The following is a 9,028-nucleotide window of genomic DNA, read 5'->3' on the forward strand; positions in this document are numbered from 1 at the left end:
TAAAAAGTAGGGGTAAGGGCACTAGACCCTGTCTCGTTATAGGTCTGGTAAAGGCCATAATTTACACAGTGAATTGTTCCAGCACCTTCACCTGGAGTATGCTTTTAAACCTTATAACCTCAGTGCACAAATGTGTATTTACCTCTTGCTTTTAGGGCTTCAGTTTGTGTTCATGAGGCCTTGCAGCCTGTAGACTGTATGGCTTGTGGGGGATCAGGCTGTGCTGTGCTCTGAGTTACTCCATAGTGTGTAAAAGAATGGCTTTGGGCTGTGCCCTGCCCTGTGTGACTCCGTTTGAGAGGCAGCATTTGGCTGCTCGGTGAGTTCAAACGAGGCAAGATGACTCCGTGTCTCACCTGCTGCCAGTGCCACCCACGAGGCACAAACAATTTTCTCCCAAGGATGAAAAGTGCCACATGGGTCCTGTAAAGAGAGCACTAACACCGCAGTGGTGATGGCCCCACTGGCCTGGCGTGTGTCCATCAATGTGTGTGTCGTGGGACCAACAGGTGGATTGTCTGGGGCTTCCACTCAGCCTGATCCCCACTGCTTGGTGCAGCCTCCTGAAACTGCTGCTAGTCTGTCTCTTTGCCAGAGACGGTCCTGCACTTCTCTGTGGTCCTGTGTCTCTGTAGCACCCCTCAACCCTGCAGCCCTGTGCCTTCAGCTCTCCACCCGGGGTCCTTAATATTGTATCCAACCAAATACAGAGACGTTTTGTTTCTCTATTATCTCACTGCCTCTGGTAAGGCCTCTTTGTACTTTTTATAGTCATTCTGTAACCGGTAACACACACACTTTCTTTTTTTTTTAAAGTTTATTTTTACTATGTGTGTTGATTGTCATGGGTGTTGGGTCCTCTGGAAACTGGAGTTATGGACAATCCTGAGCTTTCATGTGGGTGCTGGGAATTGAACCCGGGTCCTCTGGAAGAGCAGTCAGTGCTCTTAACCACTGAGTCATCTCTCCAGCCCCAACACACACACTTTCTGAGCTATTCACAAGGCACCAGCTGGGCCCTGCTTCAGGCTATGGGATTAGCAGGCTGGCTAAGGTATTAGCAGCTTGTGCTAACCGTTTCTTGAGGGTGCACTTGTCTCTGGAGGCATTTGATAATGGCTTCTCACCTCCACAGTGACCTGATAGTTTCCACAGTTTATCACCTTGGTGTGATGACCGAAGCTTGCAGCAGAGAAGGGACATGCTTAAGGTGACTCTACTAGTGAGTCTGAGGGCAAGGATGTCTGTGTCCCAGCCTGCACCTGTCCCTCACTGCTGCCTCCAGCGGCCGTCTCTGTCCTTTGCCCAGTTGTTCTAAGTTACTATATTCTGGGTGCCTTGAAGTTTGGTGTGATCATGTGACTTGTTTTGGTTGAAGCCACATGAATGACAATAAAGTCACAACTTCTGAGCTAAGAAAATAGTGACTCGCCCAGGGCACTGTGGAGGGTTTTCCTCGTTGTTATAGTAACTAGTCATTGCAGACAGAGGCCATTTTATCTGCTTGGGTTCCCCAGTGAGTAACATCTCCAGGGCTGTGAAACAGGAGGAAGGACCACTCTCTACTGTCTTATGACACAAGATGGGGGATGGGGGTAGTAAGCCATGAGGACCCAAGTTCCATGTCCACACATAAAAACGCTGGACATGGTGGCGTTCTTAGACTCCCAGTGCTGGGGAGACAGAGCCATGCAGTTCCCTAGGATTTGATGGCGGGCCTGTCTGGCCAAATTGGCTAGCTGCAGGCCAGCAAGAGACCCTGTCTGAAAATACTAGGTGGATGGTACCTGAGGAATGACATTCGAGGTTGTCCTCTGGCCTTTACATGTATGTGTGCACACTTGTATATATGCTTACACAGTGTGCATTGCATATATACATACATACACATGCCACACACATGGGCACTAAGCTATGTGTCCCCGAAGCATAATATATATATACATATATATATATATATATATATATATATATATATATATATATATATATATATATATATACATACATACACATGCCACACACATGGGCACTAAGCTATGTGTTCCTGAAGCATAATCTAGCTTCATCTGACCATCGATCCTCCAGAAACGGGTATTGAGAATACATATTATAATATATATATATATATATATCCATTTATATATGAGAGCCATTATCACTAAAGAAAGAGCCATCCAACGCCCTTCAGTATTCACAGGTGGTCAAATTAAAAAACCAAAGGGGGCTGAGTGAACCTGCCACAGCCATACTTTTAAAAATTATTTAGGACAGTTTAACACCTGAGTCAGAAAAGGCAGAATTTTGGCTAAAAGGACATAGTTGCCTTCATAGTTGTCGTTTCACCAGGGACAGGTGATGATCTGTCTAAGGGCCATGTGAGTCAGTCATTTGTGCATTGGGGCCGTTTTCTGGGATCAGAAGAACTCTGGGCTCCCGCGGGGCTCAAGCCACCCAGCAGGGAGTACTTGCGTCATTAACAACATCTCTCTCAGGTGGGTGGTGAGAGCCCTGTGATCCCAGGAGAAGAGAAACACCTACAGAAATAGGCTTTGCACCTTCAGCAGGAATGCATGACCCAGGTCGAGATTCACACACTGCCCCCACCCCCACCAGCTCCTCCGAAGCCAGTGACTAGTCCACCTGTGGTATTCCAGCTGACTCCACCTCAGTGCTCCCTCTTAGGAACCATCAGCCAGCACAGCTCGCCACTCAGGTAAGCAGAGGAAGGAAAGCCACCACACCCTGCCTTAAGGGAACAGCTACCTGGAAACTCAGGATGTCCAGGACAACTGTGTGATGGTCAGCTGCTGGACGAGCTGTGGTAATAACATCCCTTCATGTAAAGCCCTTAACAGGTTATAAAGAGCCCCCCTATCTCCCTGGGGCAGTCCTGGGATGGAGACATTCTGCAGGCCATTCTGCAGAATCAAGTGGGATAGGCCTTGAAGTCAGTCCATCGGATACCAGACTCTGAAGTAGTGACGTCACCAAGGGTGTCAGGGGACTTGCAAAAGGCAGGTGGCTGAGAAACTGTGGGCTGGTTTTTATACCCTCCTCCCAGGGTTGCAAGCGGGGCTGAGAGGAGATTTGACATTGCTCAGGGAGGAGGGAACATGTCTTTGGTTGTCTTTTGCCATGGGAGAGAGGCTTCCTTGTAGGCTCTTTCCTCAGGGAGGGTGACAGCAACTCACAAAGCACCCAGCAGGCACATGGCCCTTGTCCTCTTTCTTTTTTTTTTTAAGATTTATTTATTTATTATGTATACAACATTCCTTCCATGTGTGCCTGCAGGCCAGAAGAGGGCACCAGATCTCATTATAGATGGCTGTGAGCCACCATGTGGTTGCTGGGAATTGAACTCAGGACCTCTGGAGGAGCAGCCAGTGCTCTTAACCACTGAGCCATCTCTCCAGCCCCCCCCCCCTTGTCCTCTTTCTTTGTTTACCACTGCCCAGCCTTGGAGATGTCACTGTTAGTTAGCTACTGTGTGTACGGGGGCAGGGGCAAGAAAAGGTGCGGGAAAAGATGAACGCCACCCAACATCCTTCTCACCTGCTGCCCCGGGTCAGGATATGACTGAACACAAGACCAGGCAGGCTAATTGCTAGTTACTAAATTGCTGTTGTTTAGCCCTAGGGTGACTGGAAAAGCAGCAGGACTGCCTAAGCATCACTCTGCTGGAAACGCTGTGAATTTCTAAAAATTAACGTAAACAGTTTTACTTAGAAACAGATACCTATGTACATCATAGAAATACACATTTGATTCACATCCTGCAAAGAAGTACCAATATCCAAATTCAAAAGAACTAGCCCTCACAGAGCACACTCCTCCTTAGGCTTGACTGAAACCACAAAACTAAACCAAACCATGGACTCTCTGGAAGAGAATATGGCCACATAGCAATGTCTGGCCCCATGCTGGGCATGGAGGAGGCCTTCACTCCTCCTGGGCTTTGGGTGTTAACAGCCTCAGTGGCAGGGGACCTGTAGTGGTGGGCTGCTCGGGTGTGCTAGCTGGTGCACCCTTGGGGCAGCCGGCACTTGTCTCCGGAGTATCTCTAGACAGCCTCTACTTCCACCCGGGTCCCAAAGCAGCTTTGCTTATTTCCGTGTTGAAGCTGCCTTTTGAGGAGGTGTTGGCCGCTGGAAGGGAGTGCCTGTAGGGGGTGGGGATTCTGGGATGAGATGTACGGGTCACACATCTGGGACTTGGCAGCCTACCTTAGTAGTTAAGTCACAGATCCTGCTCCCAGCCTGGTAAGAATGTATGTTACTGTCTGGGGAGATGAAGTTGAGAGAATTTGGGCAAATGGTCTGATTTCCCTGGGTCTCAGTTTCCCCACATGTCACAGAAGTGAATCTGTAGTAGTAGGGGTGAGGTGTTTAAGGCTTCTAAGACTTCCTATATATACATCTGGGGTTTGCAGCCATTTCTCAGACCAGGCAAGAACTCACATCTATGTAAGTCTGGTCCTGTGGCACCAGGCATCTTGTCTCTAATCTCAGCTTTTCCAGGACAGCCCAGGGCTGCCCCATCATCCCAGAAGCGATGCCACCAGATGCCAGCATGCCATGGGGAAACAGATCGCTCAGTCATTTTCTCCTACCCTCGGGTTAGACTTCACATACCCCCACAGCTCTACCCCGGCACCCACCACTGAAACTGGCAGCAGGGTCAGCCTCTTCTTTCCCATCTGCAAACGACACAGTATTTACCCAGAAGAGTTTTCTAGCAGAGACCCTTGCCATGTCCCTCTCCCCTCAGAGAAGGGGCAGGCAGGACACCTGTGTGTGATTTGGAATCATCTGCCTACACGAATTGGCTTCTGGAAGAAGGAACTCTCTACTTGTTGGGAGGGCAACTGTCTCCCCAGGATCCCTGGCAGGTACCTGAGTAATCTATGGCCCTGGCTTTGAGGAGAGAAGAGAGATACCCTTCCTTTGTCCTCCTTTCCTGTTTAGTGGGTCTCTCATTGCCCTTAGCTGGAGTGGGTGGCCCTGAGATCTCTTCCTTCCTTCCTTCTTTCCTTCCTTCCTTCCTTCCTTCCTTCCTTCCTTCCTTCCTTCCTTCCTTCCTTCCTTCCTTCCCTTAGTACCGGGTGGGTTCCCATCAATGATCTCTTTCTCTTTCCCTCCCTGGGGGCCCCCACAGACCCCCATCTTTTCTCCTGTTGGTTCCCCGGTGGTCTTTCTAAAAGGACAATGGGGGTACTCACCAGCTTGCCACGGCTGCTGTGCGGGCTGCTGGCTCCCCTCTGCCTCTGCGCTCCCACAGTCACACATTATCCTGTGAAAACCTTGCTATTCGTGTGTGTGTGTGGCTTGGAAATCAGTGCTTGGAAGCTGCGCATCTGGTAGGTTCCTAGTCCTTCCCTGCTCAGAGGTTTCCGCCTGTCTCTCAGAGGTGGGGCCAGAGGCAACCACTTATGTGGTCACTGGCCTCCAAAGGACCCAAGAGTATCCCATTCCTTGCTTCAGTCTCTGGAAGGAACCATCAAGGCCCAGAGAGGAAAGTGAGTTGCTTGGCACCCACTACTAGTGTTAGAGCTGGGGTGGGGACCCATAGGCTTCCACCTTCCTCTTTACTGAGATGCTCTGAGAGGACTAAGCAGGCTGCCTGTGTTCTGCCTTCCCAGGTTTGACCACAGCTAAACAAGGGGCCCAGGAGGCTCACAGCTTTCTGATGGCAGGTGGCAGAGGGTCTAAGCATAAACATTCATGTGAATATGTGTCTGTGTTTGTATACACAGTGCCCTTCAAGTGCTTAGCAAATCAGCCTGTGAGTTTCTGGGTTCAGGATCTCACAAAATATCTTATGAGACAACTGGGAAAGCCACATGATTGGGTAGAACCTATAGGCTTAAGACATCCTGGAGGCAGGTCTGGACCAGCTCTCAGCTAACCCTGGGAGAGATCAGTGTGGCAGACCGAATGTAAAAATGGCCGTAGTCCTTGGGTCAGTGAGTACCTACACCTGAAGAGAGGGTCAGAGTTATTTTCTCAGGTCCTCAAAACTGGGTTGCCTGGTGACTTCCTATGCCAACAGGAAGTGGGAGTGATCAGTTCCAACCTGAGACACAGGAGACTGTGAGCTCTGTACCTAACTCTGAGCAGGCCTGGCTTCCCCGCTGGAGGACCCCTGTTGGAGGATGAGGCACGTGACATAACCCAATTGTCCTTGATGAGGCCGCACACGTGCAGCCAGGGTCAGCAAGGCCATAGAGTTGGTCTTCCACTGAGTATAAATGCATGAGATAGTTTTGCCAAGTCCAGGTCAAACCAGACCTGCCCAGGTGACAGGAGACTGGAAGCAAAGTGAATTCTCTTTTGTGATATAGCAGAGGGTCTGCCTCTTTGTTATAGGCACAGATTTGAGCCTAGAGGGCACATGATAAGACTTCTATCCTTATGTCCCTGAATGAGGAGTTAGACCAGGGATACATGGGTAGTGACTGACAGGGGCAGTTATTAAGTAAGAGAAAGGTTCTCTTGAGAATGGAAGTAGGATAGACACCTGGGACTGCTCAGAGGCTCAGAAGTGTTGGGCATTCCAACACCAGGGCCCTTTATAGGTCGTTTGCATAGAACCTGCCTTTACCATTTGTCTTCTGTATGCAGCGCCACTCTGTTCCTTACCCGCAGCCTTGGTAGGGAGGTTTCCAGTCTCTGCCAACTGGCTTCTCATGTTATTTTTGATGCCTCTTTCCCCATGTTCAAATCTCTTGCAATAACCTTTGGGGTAGCCTGATCATCTCTTAATACGAGCAGCCGTAGGCATTGTCTGGGCTTAGGAAACAGACCCTCCAGAGCACAGCTTGTTGGCATCTGATCTCTGAGATGTGGAAGACTCAAGGTCTCTGACCTTCAGCCCTCCTGTGTCTCTCACCCTCTTCCTCCTTATGACTTGCTTCTCAGAGTACTCTTGAAATTTCATTATCTAAAGATAGACTCTCTGGGGAACTGGAGAGATGGCTCAGCAGTTAAGAGCACTGACTGCTCTTCCAGAGGAGCCGGGTTAAGTTCCCAGCACCCACATGGCAGCTCACTGCTGTCTGTAACTCCAGTTCCAGTTCCACAGACACACATTCAGGCAAAACACCAATACACATAAAAATAAAAAGACAGATTCTCCACCAGGCCTTATCGTTGCCATGAGGTGTGCCCTCATCTCATCAAGCAGGGGAGATTAATGTCACGGGACACTCACTGAAGGCCAACACCTCAGGCTGTCACAATCATTGCCTACAACTTTTATTACCCAAGAAAAAGTTTATCTGTGTTCCTGCCTTGAGACCACCGTCCAGCCTGCACCCTCCCTCCACCCTCCTTCCCTTCACTGCTATCCCCTCCCTCCAAGCCTCAGCTGCTTATTTCTTGCCTATCTAGCTCTTCCCAGGAATTGGTGAGATTCTATTGCAGGCACCTAATACATTTAAATATCTTTTCACCTGTTAATCAGTCTACTGTCTGCTGACTTGAAAGATTCTGGAAACTTCTGAGGCTAGAGAAGTGAGATAATTCCCTTTCCCCAGCGGAACACTGAAATTTCAGAATGGGAAAGGAATTTAGGAGGACGAGGGAGGAAGATCAGGAGTTCAAGGTCATCCTCGGCTAAGAGGGAGTCTGAGGCCAGCCTGGGAGACAGGTCTTGGTTTATCTCTCTCTGAAACTACCTCTCCCTCTACAAGACAAACAATGGGGGCGGGAGAAGCCTGGTAACAGTGAGGAAGAGGCTTTGTTCACGTGTTGCCTGCCCACTACCTTTACTTCCTAGTACTGTGATTTCTGCACTAGAATACATTTGAGTGGACTTAAGGACCCCATTCTTATCGTAGGGCCCCCTGGTGACTGCTAATATGTGTCACCAGAGTTGTGACCGTGTGGAGCTTCAGGCTAGTAGATGCTGCAATATGGAAGTTTCACCTTTTACATTTTTTTTGGCCCCTTATTGCAGGCAGAAAAGAGATGCTTGAGGGGCGGAAGGGACAGTTGGTAAAGTGCTTGCTTTGAAAACATAAAGACCCTCGTTTGATCCTCAGAGTTTGTGTTAAGAAGAAAAGGCCAGGCATGACAGCACATGATGGCTATCTTAGCTCTGAGGAGGTGTGACAGGCAGATTCCTAGGCCTCACTGGCTTGCTGGCCTAGTCTACTTGGAGAATTCCAGGCCAGCAAAAAAGACTCTGTCTCAAGGAGGAGGAAGATGAAGAGGAGGAGGAGAGTGCCTGAGAAACGACATCTGGTACCGTCCTCCACATGCTTGCACATACATGTACAAGCACACTCATACATACCCTTGCACCAGTATGTACCTGTGTACATACCAAACACATGTCCACACATACACATGAAATAAAAAGAAATGCTTGAACATAGGCACTCAGTGAAGCAGTGCCGGGAGCCAGGGTCACTCTAGTGAAAGAGGCTCTTTGGTCTTTGTAGATTCTTCAGCTGGAAACAGCCTTGGGGATCGGAAAGGAGCAGTGGTTATGCTGTGAAACGGCACCAGGAACATAGATCCTATCACTTGTGCATGTTGCCCATTGTAAGGACTCTGGGAAAAGACAGAAGGACAGAAGAGGGGCCTGGAGAGCAACGAGGGACTATGGTCTGAAAGGTCCTCTTATAGAGCCCCTGTGTACAGGTAACAGAGGGTTTGGAGTTTGCGTCTCTACCACTACTCAATCCAGACAGCTTTTTCTTGGGCTTGGGTGGCTTGCTCGTTACAGTGCCAGCAGGCACCGTGGTGTCCATTTGCTGTTTCTCACACCCAGGAGTGCTGGGGACACACACCAGGGTCGGGCAGTTCATATTCTTGGTGCTGCTCCCATGTTCCTCAGGTGGAGAGAGTTACACTTCAGGATTAGAGTTGGGGGAGGGCAATTAGACAGTTGGCCTGTCTACTAGTCTAGTTTAGAATTGACTTCTCAACAGTAAGCATACAAGTGGAGCAACAGAAGAAAAAAAAATGCAACCTTGTATGCACTTTGTTAAAGTTAAAAGACATTTAGAGTCAAGGGGAAA

The sequence above is a fragment of the Microtus pennsylvanicus genome, chromosome 5, assembly GCF_037038515.1.
Source record: "Microtus pennsylvanicus isolate mMicPen1 chromosome 5, mMicPen1.hap1, whole genome shotgun sequence".
Classification (NCBI taxonomy): Eukaryota; Metazoa; Chordata; class Mammalia; order Rodentia; family Cricetidae; genus Microtus; species Microtus pennsylvanicus.